The sequence below is a fragment of the Octodon degus genome, unplaced genomic scaffold, assembly GCF_000260255.1.
Source record: "Octodon degus isolate 3935 unplaced genomic scaffold, OctDeg1.0 scaffold00093, whole genome shotgun sequence".
In the NCBI taxonomy this organism is placed as follows: Eukaryota; Metazoa; Chordata; class Mammalia; order Rodentia; family Octodontidae; genus Octodon; species Octodon degus.
The window spans coordinates 3,660,019-3,671,751 of record NW_004524669.1 but is presented as its reverse complement, the minus strand read 5'-3'; the positions used below and the strand labels follow the sequence as shown (position 1 = coordinate 3,671,751).

The window sequence follows — 11,733 nt, the reverse complement described above, 5'->3', positions numbered from 1 at the left end:
CACATGGGGTAGTACTACCACGTGTGTTTCCAACTAGATAGCTCATCATTCTGAGGACTCAAAGTCATGCTGAAAACCAGATCAGTGCTTGCCTCAGCAGCGCATATATTAAAGCCAGCTAAAGAGAAACGGGCTGGGTGCTGGGCTCCCAGAGTGTTAAGCCCAGGTCCCAGACTCATGCTGCTTCTCAGAATCTGTGCACCGTCTCTGTCTCTCAGAAGCTCCGGATGGGCTCAACGGCTACTAGCACACCCTGGGAAAGAACCGAGGCACTCACCTCTGGTCAGGCAGGGTTCTGGGGAAGGATCACATGTCTAAAGGTCAAACTCATGCATGGAGCATTTAGGCCCCAAGAAGAGAAATGAGGGGCAGCATCCCATGATCTTCAGCAGGAAATGCCCTGGGGCAAAGAGATATTAAGGCAAGTCTTAAGAACAAGAACAGTGAGTTAGAACAACCCAGGAGTTTGTAAAGGGGCTAAAGAAGACAACAGGAAGCTCAGGAGAAAATGTGTCTTTGGAAGCTTAAACCCCTTCCTCCTTTCTAGCATGAAAGGGAGGGAAGCAGGCTCCCCTGATGCTTAAAATTGTCTCTTCCCCTGTCCCCTCATCTAGTGTAGCTGGGAAAACTTTGCTTCAAACACTCTGCTGGAAATCTCTCCAGACTTCACCACAGAATACCTCCCCCTCCTCCCCCCCCCCTCCTCAAGAGTAAATAGCTTAGTTCTACCATGAGGTCCCAGATTAGAAAATAATATTGTTCCTTTTCATTCAACTGTTGATCCTCAAATGGCTCCCAGTCCTTTCCAGTCTTTTCTCAAGACTAAGGACCCACAAGGTTACATCACAGAATCATAAGGCAGGAAAGGGCTTGAGCATCCCCCGGTGCTGGTCAGGACAACTATCTTAGATTGTCATTCCAGCTCCACCACTATACATTCAAAGATTCTCAAAGGTGAATGTACGCCAGGATGACCAGGAAGACTGTTTTTCTACACTTGGCGATTGAACCCAAGGCCTTTGCACTGACCTAAATCCTCAGGCACATATATATAATCTGGGTGTAGTGACCCATACCTGTAATCCCAGTGCCCTGGAGGCTGAGGCAGGAGGATTGCCCCAAGTTCTAGGTCACCCTCGGCTACATAGTGAATTCAGCCCGGGCTACAGAGGGAGGCAGTGTCTTAGGCGAAAAAAAAAGTTTCCTTAAATCATACAGGCTGGGCTCAAACTTGTGATCTTCCTGCCTCAGCATCCCAGAGTGTTGAAATTACAGGTTTGCTTCACCACACCCAGCTCACCTGGCGGATTTCTAAAACTCGAATTGTTGGACTCCTTCCCCAGAGTTTGAGGTCATCTCTGTATATCTATGTGCTGTGGAACTTGAATCTACATTTCTGTAGCACGCTCTCAGGTCCTGCTGATAGCGCCGGGCCGGGAAACCACACCGTGAGAATCGCGAGCTGCGGAATCAGCACCTCCGCGTATATTCCCAGTAACGGTAAGTTGCTAGTGAAGCTGGTGTTTCCAGAAACCTGGCACTTGGAGCCCTAAACACAGTTCACGGCACGCGCTGTTAAAACCAGCTCCTGTTGGATGGGGGATGGGGGCCGTCCGCCCCAGGCCTGCCTGAAAATGAAATCTAAGCCGGACGAGCCCCGGGGCCTCGCCCGCCGCCCGCCCGCCCGCCCGCCCGGCCGCGCAGGTCTCCCGGGCGGAGCCTCGGTGCTCTGCTGCTCCCGCCACGCTGTGGCCCGGCTGCGTGCGGTACGACGCGGCCCCAGCAGTGCTGCTCCGTGGCCTGTCGGGCGACAGTGTCCTCCGCTGTTTCAGCGCTAACATCTTGCACCCCGGGTCTGCGGAAGCCGCCCCCAGGCTAGCAGCACGCGGCGCTGGAGACTCGCGGGCAGCAGAGCCCGCCCCGGCCCGGCCCGCCCCGCCCACCCGGCCGTCCTCCCTGCGGTCCCGTCGGGAGTCCGCGAGCGGCGGCTGCGGCGGCGCAGCCTCGGCGGCCCAGGTAAGCGGGGAAGCCCGGAGTTCTGTCGCCCCCACAGTAAAAGAAAGGGGCTGGGCCACAGTGGTGCCTCCTTTCTGCGCTCTTTGCGGCCGGCGCTGTGGCCTGTAGCTCCTCCCTCGGTAGGACCCTTTCATTTTTGCGCTCAAGGAGCTAAGGGATGAGCCTGGAGCCCAGACCTTGGAACCTGAAGGGCGGGAGACCCACCGCCGCATCACCTCCTTCAGGGCTCTTCGCCCCCTACCAGCCCAAGTCCGCACGTTCCCACCACCACGTGTTGGGACACCCCATGTGTTCCGGGCAGAAAGTCAGAGAAGTTCCCTCCAGCTGGTGCCACTTCTCACCTAAGCAGAAGGGACAAGTAAGAGGAAACCTCTCTTGGGGCTGTGGGGGGAGTCCCCTTAGAGCCCTGCCCGGTTGACCAGTCTTGGACACTGGACACTGGGGCCTTTTGGAGGGTGGGCTGTGGTTGTGTGTATTGTGTGGGAGGGGGTCTGATGGGTGTATGTGACTGTGACTGTCACCAACTTCCTGGTTTTGTTGTCACTTGTTCCAAGCCTCACCCAGAAAGAAAGGAGAAACAGTTTGTTACTTGTCCCCAGGGCCAGTCATCCTAGACCTAGAGCTCTGCAGGACAGGGCCCTCCTGTGTGTGTGCACGGTGTTGTCAATCAGTTGGCCAGCAGAGCTTAGAACACAATCTGCTACATTGCTGCAGTAACCAGCTGTAGCTTACCCCGGATCACACACCCAATGTGTGGGCACTAGGTGAAGTTAATAACTCTGGATACGCCAGAAAACCTGCTCTGTGCAAGCCCTGTATTCCTCTGCTAAGGGTGAGCGGCATCCCTGCCCATCAGAGGAAGGACTAGACGGACGAGACAGGCAAATTTATATAGAGACTAGAACAGGTAAGTGAGGCCTTGAAATATACTTTCACTCACCTCATCCCACAGTAGTAGCCAGTATCCTCTCAGGCCTTCTCTAGCTCCCTATCCTCAGTGATGCCATGCACCTCAGGAACCCAGAGGTAACAGGAGAAAACTGCTTCTTGGAGCACCGAGGCAGAGAGGAGTACAGGTCTGTCAAAGGAAAAGGAAGTCTGGAGCTGGTGGAATGGTGAAAAATAGTAGGCTAGTGAGTAATCAGAGCCCACAACCAGCAGGACTGACTCCCACCCCAAGCGGCATGAAGAGCTCAGGCCTGAAAAGATCATGTATGTCAGGCGCCTGAGATCAGAGACATCTTGACCCAAGTTCAGCTGGGAACAACCCGGGTGGGAGATGTGACCCTCGGCTTTGTCTGTGCAGTCAGGACCAAGGCGGTGAAGGGAGCCAGAGGCTGACTCAGCTCTGTCATTAATTTAGCAGTACAACCTTGGCCAATTCACATAAACACTCCCTGGGTGGGGAGAAAATGAGAAGGTGTAGATGAAAGTGCTTTGGCAAAAATCCAAAGATAAATGCAAGATATGGCAAGAGAGAGGGCTTTGCAGGTCTGAGTGCAAATTCTGCCTCTGCTGCTTCCTAGCTGTGTGACCTTAGTCAAATTAACCTCTCTGTGCTTCGGGTTCCTTCTGTGTAAAACAGAGCAGATAACTGCGACTCAATTTGACGTAAACAGCAATATTGGAAGTGGCAGTAGAGCTGGTTGCAGAGGCATGCACCTGGAGTTCCAGATACTTGGGAAGCTGAGACAGATTTCTGGAACTCGGGAGTTTGAATCTGATGACATATTCCAACATCCCCAGCTCCAGAAGTGAAAGTGAGTACCAGACGGGGTGTATACAGGTCAAGAGGGACATGTGAATGGCTGGGCCAGAGCTTGCGTGAACTTGGCCTCTCAGCTAGCCCCTGCCCTTCTCTGGGAAGGCCCAACATGTCATTTCTCCTCTGATGGGGATGAGAATGGGAATTTGAATAAACAAGAGGTCAAGTGCAGGGCAGTGCCTGTCTCTCTGTGGAGCTCAATGCTGTAATTGTGCTGTGTAAAAAGGCTTGTGTGGTGAACAGGATAGGTTCAGGCCCGGGAGAAAAGGGGTTGTTAGCAGACTTTTTCACAGTACCTGAGGTCCCTGTAGAGTTATTCTCTTATACCTGGCCCAGTCCCAGGTGGAAATCTGAAGGAAGGAAGAAGCCCAGTCCTCACCTTCAGCTCTGTCTGTAATGGAAAGCAAGGCCTAGACAGGCAGGAAGTGGCCTAGCTACACACCTCAGGCCAGAGGGATGGTGCAGGCACAAGGGGCCAGGCCCATGAGTCAGGAGAAGCATTCTGGATGCACAAGTTTGAGGACAGGGATTAAGGATCAGAAAGGAGAAAAAAATGGGATCTGGGTGTCTGGGCCTGTTGGTTCACCCTCCTCCTGTGGGGAAACTCCAGTGAGAAAGTTTGGGTAGGGAATGTAACTTGGGAGCAGGTAAACACTGGGAGCAGTGAGCCATACCTTCGTCTAGGAAGGCTGCTTGGAAGAAGAGTCTTAGGAGTAAGAATGTGAAAGAATGGAAATGTGGCTGCTAAGCCAGGAGCTAAGGACAGGACTCTGAAGGGAACAGACAGTCAGTACCACGCTTCTCATCAGGCTTTGAGGGTGAGTACAGACAGGACACAGACTGTCCAAGCCTTGGTTTCTGCCACAGTCAAAAGGAATATAAACCTGGCTTTCTGATTATGAAAGGGGGAGAGAGGCCTGAGGCAGAGTAGGCTGTCAGGCAGCTGCTGTTGATCCTTCAGATGCTGGTTGATAAGGACCTACTCACAGATGACTGGTATTGAGAGTAGAGAGGAAGCAGAGGATACTGGAGGCAGGGAGTGAATCAGCAGGATTTGGGAGTAGGCCTGGGGTAAACCCAAAAATGAGAAGGCCAGGGCCACTGAGGCCCTAAGTTCGCAGTATGGCGGGTTCCATATTCAGTTAGCCTGGGTGGAAGCTCTGCAGTCAAGAGCAAATGTAGGGGCTGGTGAGATGGCTCAGTGGTCTAAAGCACCTACTTAGAACAAGCTTAGCAAAACACAGGCACCACAGTTCGATCCCCCAGCACCACATGCCAGCCAGCCCCGCCTCCTGGTGGGCTGAGCTGGACACACACACACGCACACAATAAATGTAAAAAAATTTAAAAAAAAAAAGAAGTAGAGAAAGGAGAACCCCAATTCTACCCTCTTTCATCATCCCCTCCAATCTGGACATTGGCCCCAACCTCATCCTGCAGCCAGCAAATTGTAACACTGAGTTTCCATTCCTCTTTTTGTCTTCTCTCAAGCTGAGCCTTGCCGTCTTCAGGGTTCCCAGGCAATTAGAGAAGCCTACCTTATCCCTCCTTGGGAGCCTCTGTCATCCCTAGAGTTCTTGAGATAAGCACTGGCATACCCCTGCCCTACTAGGCCTGGAAATCCTCTGGGGGAAAGCCTGTGGACTGCTGAATTTCATATCTGGCCACCTTTTGTTTTGATTTTCAGTGACTTTTGCTTAATATAATATAAAAAGATTTAGTGAGCACCTGTTATCTTGCCAAACATTAATCTGGGTAGTCAGTGGTGAACAAAGTTGGGTTAGGTTTTTCTGTTGAAAATTCATGTTTGGATAATTTCAGCTTAACATCTTATATAAACAGAAATTTATTCTAGATGTGCTAGGGAAATTTTCTTTCTTTATTTATTTTTGAGACAGGGTCTCACTATGTGGTTCAGGCTGGCCTTGAACTCACTATGTATAGTTTAGGCTAGCCTCAAACTCACAATTATTCTACCTTAGCCTCCCAGCATGCCCAGCCTGGGGGAATTTTTTTTTTTTTTTTTGGTGGGACCGGGGATTGAACTCAGGCTCTTGTGCTTGCCAGGTAAGTACTTATTCCACTGAGCCATCTCCCGGGCTCTGCAAATTTTTAATAGCTTGATTACAAAATAACTTCCAGTGCATCTTTCTGGGAAAATAAACTATAGTACTGCAGGTCTTATCTGGGGGAAAAGGTAAAGTGTCTTGAAGGTATAATTATGAGGGAAAATGAAAAATCTCCCAGTCTTCTGTGGTCAAAGGATCAGAGGTAAGAAAGAGCTTTTGAGGAGGTAACTTGGGCCTCCTCACAGCAGGACTGTGGGAGCAAACCCTGTGTCTTACGAAGAACAGGTGTTGGTGGGGAACAAAGGACAATCATTTGGCAAGACAGCCCTGCAGTCCCCTCTCCCACCAGCAACTCCAGCGAACCTGCTCACTCCCTGGCATCGTGCCCAGCTCCACACACCTCTGCCCTCAGCAAGAGCAGTGACATCTCACTTTGCTTTTCGAAGAGGTCTTAAGCTCAACTCTGAGTAACTTGAGCAAACATCCCTGTGGTGATGGCGGTGACAGTTTGCTTCCTGGCTGCCACGTCTCCCCAATAAACAGGAAGAAACTTTGTTATAAAGAGGCCACCTGGCCAGCAAGGGTGTGTTCCAGGTGGCTGACACTGGCTTTCACATTTGACTTCCCAGTTTCCACAGGTTTAAAGCATCTGAATTGCTGGGTGGGAGCTGGGAGGAGAGCAGGTGCCATTGGGTGGTCTGGAGGGACTCAAGAGAGCACAGTGCCTGTGTGACCTCCAAGGGGCCATGGGCTGGGAATTGGGAAACAGTTCTGCTCCTGGAAGCCACTGGCTGTGTGTCACCAGTGAAGTCATTTCACCAAGCTAGCCTCACCCATAAATGAAGGAACTGTACTCAGAGCTAGTCAAGAGGGCAAGCCGATGTGTAACAGCAGAACAGAGCAGAACGCAGATGCTTGCTGTGGCAAGTGCTCGGTGCACGCCCGTGCTCCCAGCACTTAGGAAGCTGACGCAGGAAAAGCGTAAATTCAAGGCAGCCTCTACTCCTTAGTGAGATCCTGTCCCTAAAATGATAAAACATTATCTAGTGAAGTCAGTACTTAACATTTAAGTTAACCTCTGGTGCCTCATTTCATTTAGCACAAGTTTAAGGAACACTTACTGTGTGCAAAAACCATTGCTAGGGGCCGGGGAGATAGCTCAGTAGAATAAGCGCTTGCCTGGCAAGCGCAAGGGTCTGAGTTCAATCCCCAGTTCCGGAAAAAAAAAAAAAACAAAAAAACATTGCTAGACTTTGCCAGATGATAAAAAGGAGTCCATATGCCCTTTGAAATATCTTCTTTTCCAGTCATAGAAGTTAAAAAGCCAGTGATACAGTCTCATCCCTTTATGTTTCCTAGCCTTCTCTAGAAAGCCTTCTCAGATCTAGCAGAATTAACTTCTCCCTGCCCCTTAGCTTCCTGTTTTGTGTATTTTGTTTTGCTTTGTTTGTTTTGTTTCTCTAGCAATGAGGACCAAACCCAGGGCTTTCTGCATTCTAGGTGGGTATTTTACCATTGAGCCATAGCTCCAGCCCTGACCGGATTTCCCTTGACTTCTACCTGTAGGGCAGCCTGCTTTGGTCAGAGGCATCTCTTCTCCTAGGACTTGAACTCCTGAGCCTGAAAGGCTATGTCATTTCATCTGAAGTCCAGCACATAGTAGGTGTTCTATAAGCATACAGTTCCCTGGGGGAGGCTGTTGCCCAGGCTGACCCCAGCTGAGGCCTCAAACCCTCCTAACCTACTTCACCCTCCCTAAAAGCTGAGCCTATAGGTGTGATAGGTGTGGCCAGCACACCTGGGTAGTTTTAGGAATTTTGCATAATAAATTTTCAGTGTTTTATATCAAGTAATATTTGTCATCTTCATTAGACTAAAATGAATGTTAAAGTAAAAGTTGCTTATTCAAAATTCAAAAGACTAAGTAAAAGAAATTTAAAACTTTTCAATGATATGCTTTGTTAAACACAGCATTCATGCTTCAAAAGTTATTAAAAGTTCAAGCCTACACTAAGACTTCTGGTACATTCTGCATGTATTCATAATAGCTAAAATGAAAATTTAATAAAATAATACTCATCCATTTTAAATATACTATACTTTGGTATTTCCTTTTCCATCCTATTTTGGTCTGTTTAAAAATGTTTTTCATGCTGACTTGCCATACTGTAAAGTTACTTTGCAATACTGTATACAATGGGAGGTAATCAGCAGTCGGATAGACCCTGAATCTATTCCTTATACTGATGTGAGAAGCTCATGTTCCGGCTGGTGGCCAAGCTTTGCTCAAGGCGTCCCAGAAGAGGATTCTCATCATCACCCAGCAGAGTGGCAGCCCAAGGATGGGTGGAGGAAAAGGTCTCAGGAGCTAATGCCCAGCAGCAGCAGGCGGGGCGTGAGTGGGTGAGGCTGTGGGAGTACTTGCCAGCAACCCTGGAGGCCAGCTGTTAAGCCCTGAGGGGCAGGAGATCAGCAGGAGATGGAGTCCTATAAAGCCCTGCACTTGACAAATAGTAGGGGCTCTTCTTATCGAAGGCTAGTGGCAGGGTGACCTCTCTGCCCTTATTAATCACACTTGTGGGAATCGTCTCCTATGCAGAGAGCAGGAATCCTTAATCCCAAAGCTCCTGTGGGTTCCACTGGGTTGCTTGTCTCTTTGTTGCCTGCAAACTGAGCAAACAGAGTGAGTCCCGACTGCCAACTGCCAAGCCTAATCATAGGTGTCTCGTTTCTTTTCAGGATGTGGTTAGTACCTTCAGGAACTGCAGAGAAAGCCTTAGGCTTCCAGGTTATATTGAGAGAATAGATGACTTGGGGAGCTCAGCTTAACCCTGGTTTCCTTTCTCCAGGGGAATATAAGGAGCAGAGACAAACCCCACTGCAAGGGGCCACAAGGAAGGGCCAGGATGAAGAAGTTGGTGTGACCTGGAACAGCCGGAGAGTCCTCCTGCAGAAGGTAGGTCCGGACCCCGTTCTGCAGCCCTCTGTGTGAGGTTGGCCACAACACTTCCACAGCCCCCAGCACCTTGTTCAAGCAGCCCTGTGCTGACCCCAGCATAGCTCAACCCCCAGGATGGGACTGTAACCCTCCCCTGAATCGCCATTTCTGCCTTGAAACCCTCACTGAGCTCACAGAGAACTTTACCTTTCTAGCTTGGCATTTGCCACCTGTGCTGCTGTTATGTTCTAATTTTATTAACTTTTGAATGGGAAATGTAGTCAGGATCCAGAATACAAAGGGCGACTTAGTAAAAGATTTTTTTCCTGTTCTTGTCTGCTCCCAGGATAGGACCCTGTACTACCACTTCCTGTTTCCCAGCAAAACTTTTAAATCCCTCAGAGAAAGGAACAGAGCCCCACAGCCCTTTCAGCCTTCCTGTATCGCACCCCATCACTCAAGGGAGTTTTGCTAGCATCACATCTCCTCTCTGCCCTGGCACTGCTGTCTTGGGTCCAACGCCCAGGCCCCTCCTGACTCCAGCTGCCGAGCAGATCCATCGCGGAGATGCCATCTGCCAGGTATCATAGTGTTCTTCCTAGAATGCTGGGCTCCCAGCTAATCCTTTATTACGCCTCATTCCTCAGGTCAAGGGTAAACTCGTCAGCATGACAAACAAAGCCCTGATAAACTTGGCCTCAGTAGCCACTCCACACCCATCTTCTACTGCTTCTGCCAGACTTCATGCCCCCATTGCAGCAGACTGCTCGCGTCCTCGTCCTCGGGTTAGTGGCTCTGCCTCCCACCTGCAGGCCTTGGCTGTGTAACTTCTCCCCTCCTGGGCCACTTAGGATCAAGTTGGTGCTCAGCCCAGGCTTTTCCTCCTGCTGGGCTTCTTTGCCTTCCCCTTTGGCTGAGTTTCCTGCATTCCTTCGCCTTCAGCACCCAAGAGTGCCTCTTCATGCTGCCTTCAGGCTGAGTAATCTCTGTTTACAATCTGACTCCCTCAGCTGACTGCCCTCCCTGAGGGGCTGGCTTTGCTTGTGCTCTCCATCTTGCTGAGTCCCTGGCTGACAGCAGACAGTGAGTACTGGCAGAAAGAGCAAGTCTTCTCTCCCACGTCCTAGACAATACTTAAGACAAACCAGACAGTCAGAGATGTTTCTTTTATTTGATTTTTGTTTTGTTTTGCCTTTTTTTTTTTTTTTTATTGGCGGAACCGGGGATTGAACTCAGGCCCTTGCACTTGCCAGGGAAACGCTTATTCCACTGAGCCATCTCCCCAGCCCTTTTATTTGATTTTTGATGCTACTGAATCAAGATGTTATAAAAGAAACCACCCCTCCCCCAGCCCAGAGTGACCTTTGCTCTACACTGCGATAAGGCCAACCACATTTTCCTTGGACACAAGTGACTCTTACCATCAGTCTGCTCCACAGGCAGGAGATTGTGGGTTTAAATAACAGTATTAAATAGCTGAACTGGTGGGGCTGGTGAGATGGCTCAGTGGTCTAAAGCACCTACTTAGAACAAGCTTAGCAAAGCACAGGGACCACAGTTCAATCCTCCAGCACCACATGCCAGCCAGCCCCGCCCCCTGGTGGGCTGAGCTGGGCCCCCCCACACACATAAATAAATAAATAAATTAAAAATTAAAAAATAATAAAAAAGTAAACAGCTGAACTGGGATTAGTTTAAGCAAAACCGGCAAAGGGTGATGAGTGTGGTTTTGGCCAAGGACCAGATGCTTCAGGACAATTGCTGAGAAGCTGAGCAGGGATTTATTAATTACATTAAAAGAAACACTTGATACCATTTATTGAGGGCTTAGTAAATGACGGGTACTCTGCTGAGTATTTTACATACATTATTTGATTAGGTATTAGTTATTCTCACTTTATCGATGAGGAAATTGAGGCTTATGGGGATTAAGTAAATTGCCTCTGGGTCACACATGGTTGATGATAAAAACAAATGCTTTCTGGGAATTTACCATTCATGGAGATTGCCAAACTTTTTCCATGAATTTTTTTTTTTAAGTTAATCCTTATACCCTAAGAGGTAGGTGCCATTACTAGAAGGGACAGAACTGGGACTTCTGCCCAAGCCTCTTGCCATAAGCATCTAGTGCTCAGCCACTGAGATGCACACTTCCACAGCTTGGCACAGAAAGCTTTGCAAGCACTCATCTCTGAAGCCTGGAACATGGGCTCAGGCTGGAGGCTGGTGAGCGCCTCTGCTCTCTCTGGCCTGGAAGGGGTGACAAAAATCTCAGATTTATTTTATTATTATTTAGTTATTTATTTTTGCAAAAACTATGTAGATACAGAATGCAGTCTGTCCATGGAGACCATGGGTGTAAATTTCATGGGATCACTTTTGCACAAGGCTTTTCAACAATTTTGGCTTTTGGGTTTTTGTTTTTTATGTATTTGGTACATGGTCTACAGGGTCTACAAGGTCTCACTACGTAGTTCAGACTTGTTGCTATTCTCCTGTTTTCAGCCCCCCAAGTGCTGGGATTACAGGCACACACCATCACGCCCAGTCTCAATCATGGTGGGGCCGGCACAGCAGGCCGAGGATTGAACCCCAGCCGCTATGCTCTACCTGAGTAGGTGCTTTAGTCTGTTGAGCTATCTGGCCAGCCCTTCTAGGTTTTTCTTTTTGTTTTTTGGTCTTTTTAAGGCAGGGTTTCCCTACATAACTCAGGCCGGCCTTGAGCTCACTTTGCAACCTAGCCTGGTCTTGAACTTACAATGATGCTCCTGGCTCAGCCTCTCGAGTGCTAGGATTACAGGAGTCTGCCATCACACTCAGTTTCAACAATGTTTAGGAACTGTTAAGTGCAAGGTCCTGAGTTCAATCCTCAGTACCACAAAAAACAAACAAACAAACAGTGTTTAGGAACTGACAAACAAACCTCATAGCCTAGAAATATTAAA

At 49.2% G+C, this 11,733-nt stretch overlaps 1 protein-coding gene across 6 annotated transcripts in view; it reads left to right on the top strand.

Annotated features, from left to right (window-relative positions):
- Nucleotides 1-1,806: 1,806 nt before the first annotated feature.
- Galnt6 (polypeptide N-acetylgalactosaminyltransferase 6) overlaps nt 1,807-11,733 on the top strand; it is a 42,806-nt gene continuing 32,879 nt past the window's right edge. The window contains exons 1-4 of one of the 6 annotated variants that reach the window (XM_023722812.1): nt 1,833-2,016; nt 2,241-2,374; nt 3,602-3,776; nt 8,700-8,806. The gene's annotated coding sequence lies outside the window, so the exon portion shown is untranslated. Of the gene's footprint in view, nt 2,017-2,098; nt 2,375-2,903; nt 2,924-3,601; nt 3,777-6,033; nt 6,053-7,354; nt 7,510-8,699; nt 8,807-11,733 lie in introns of those variants that run through there. The other 5 variants (XM_023722810.1, XM_023722811.1, XM_023722813.1 and 2 more) reach the window with 5 other exon arrangements.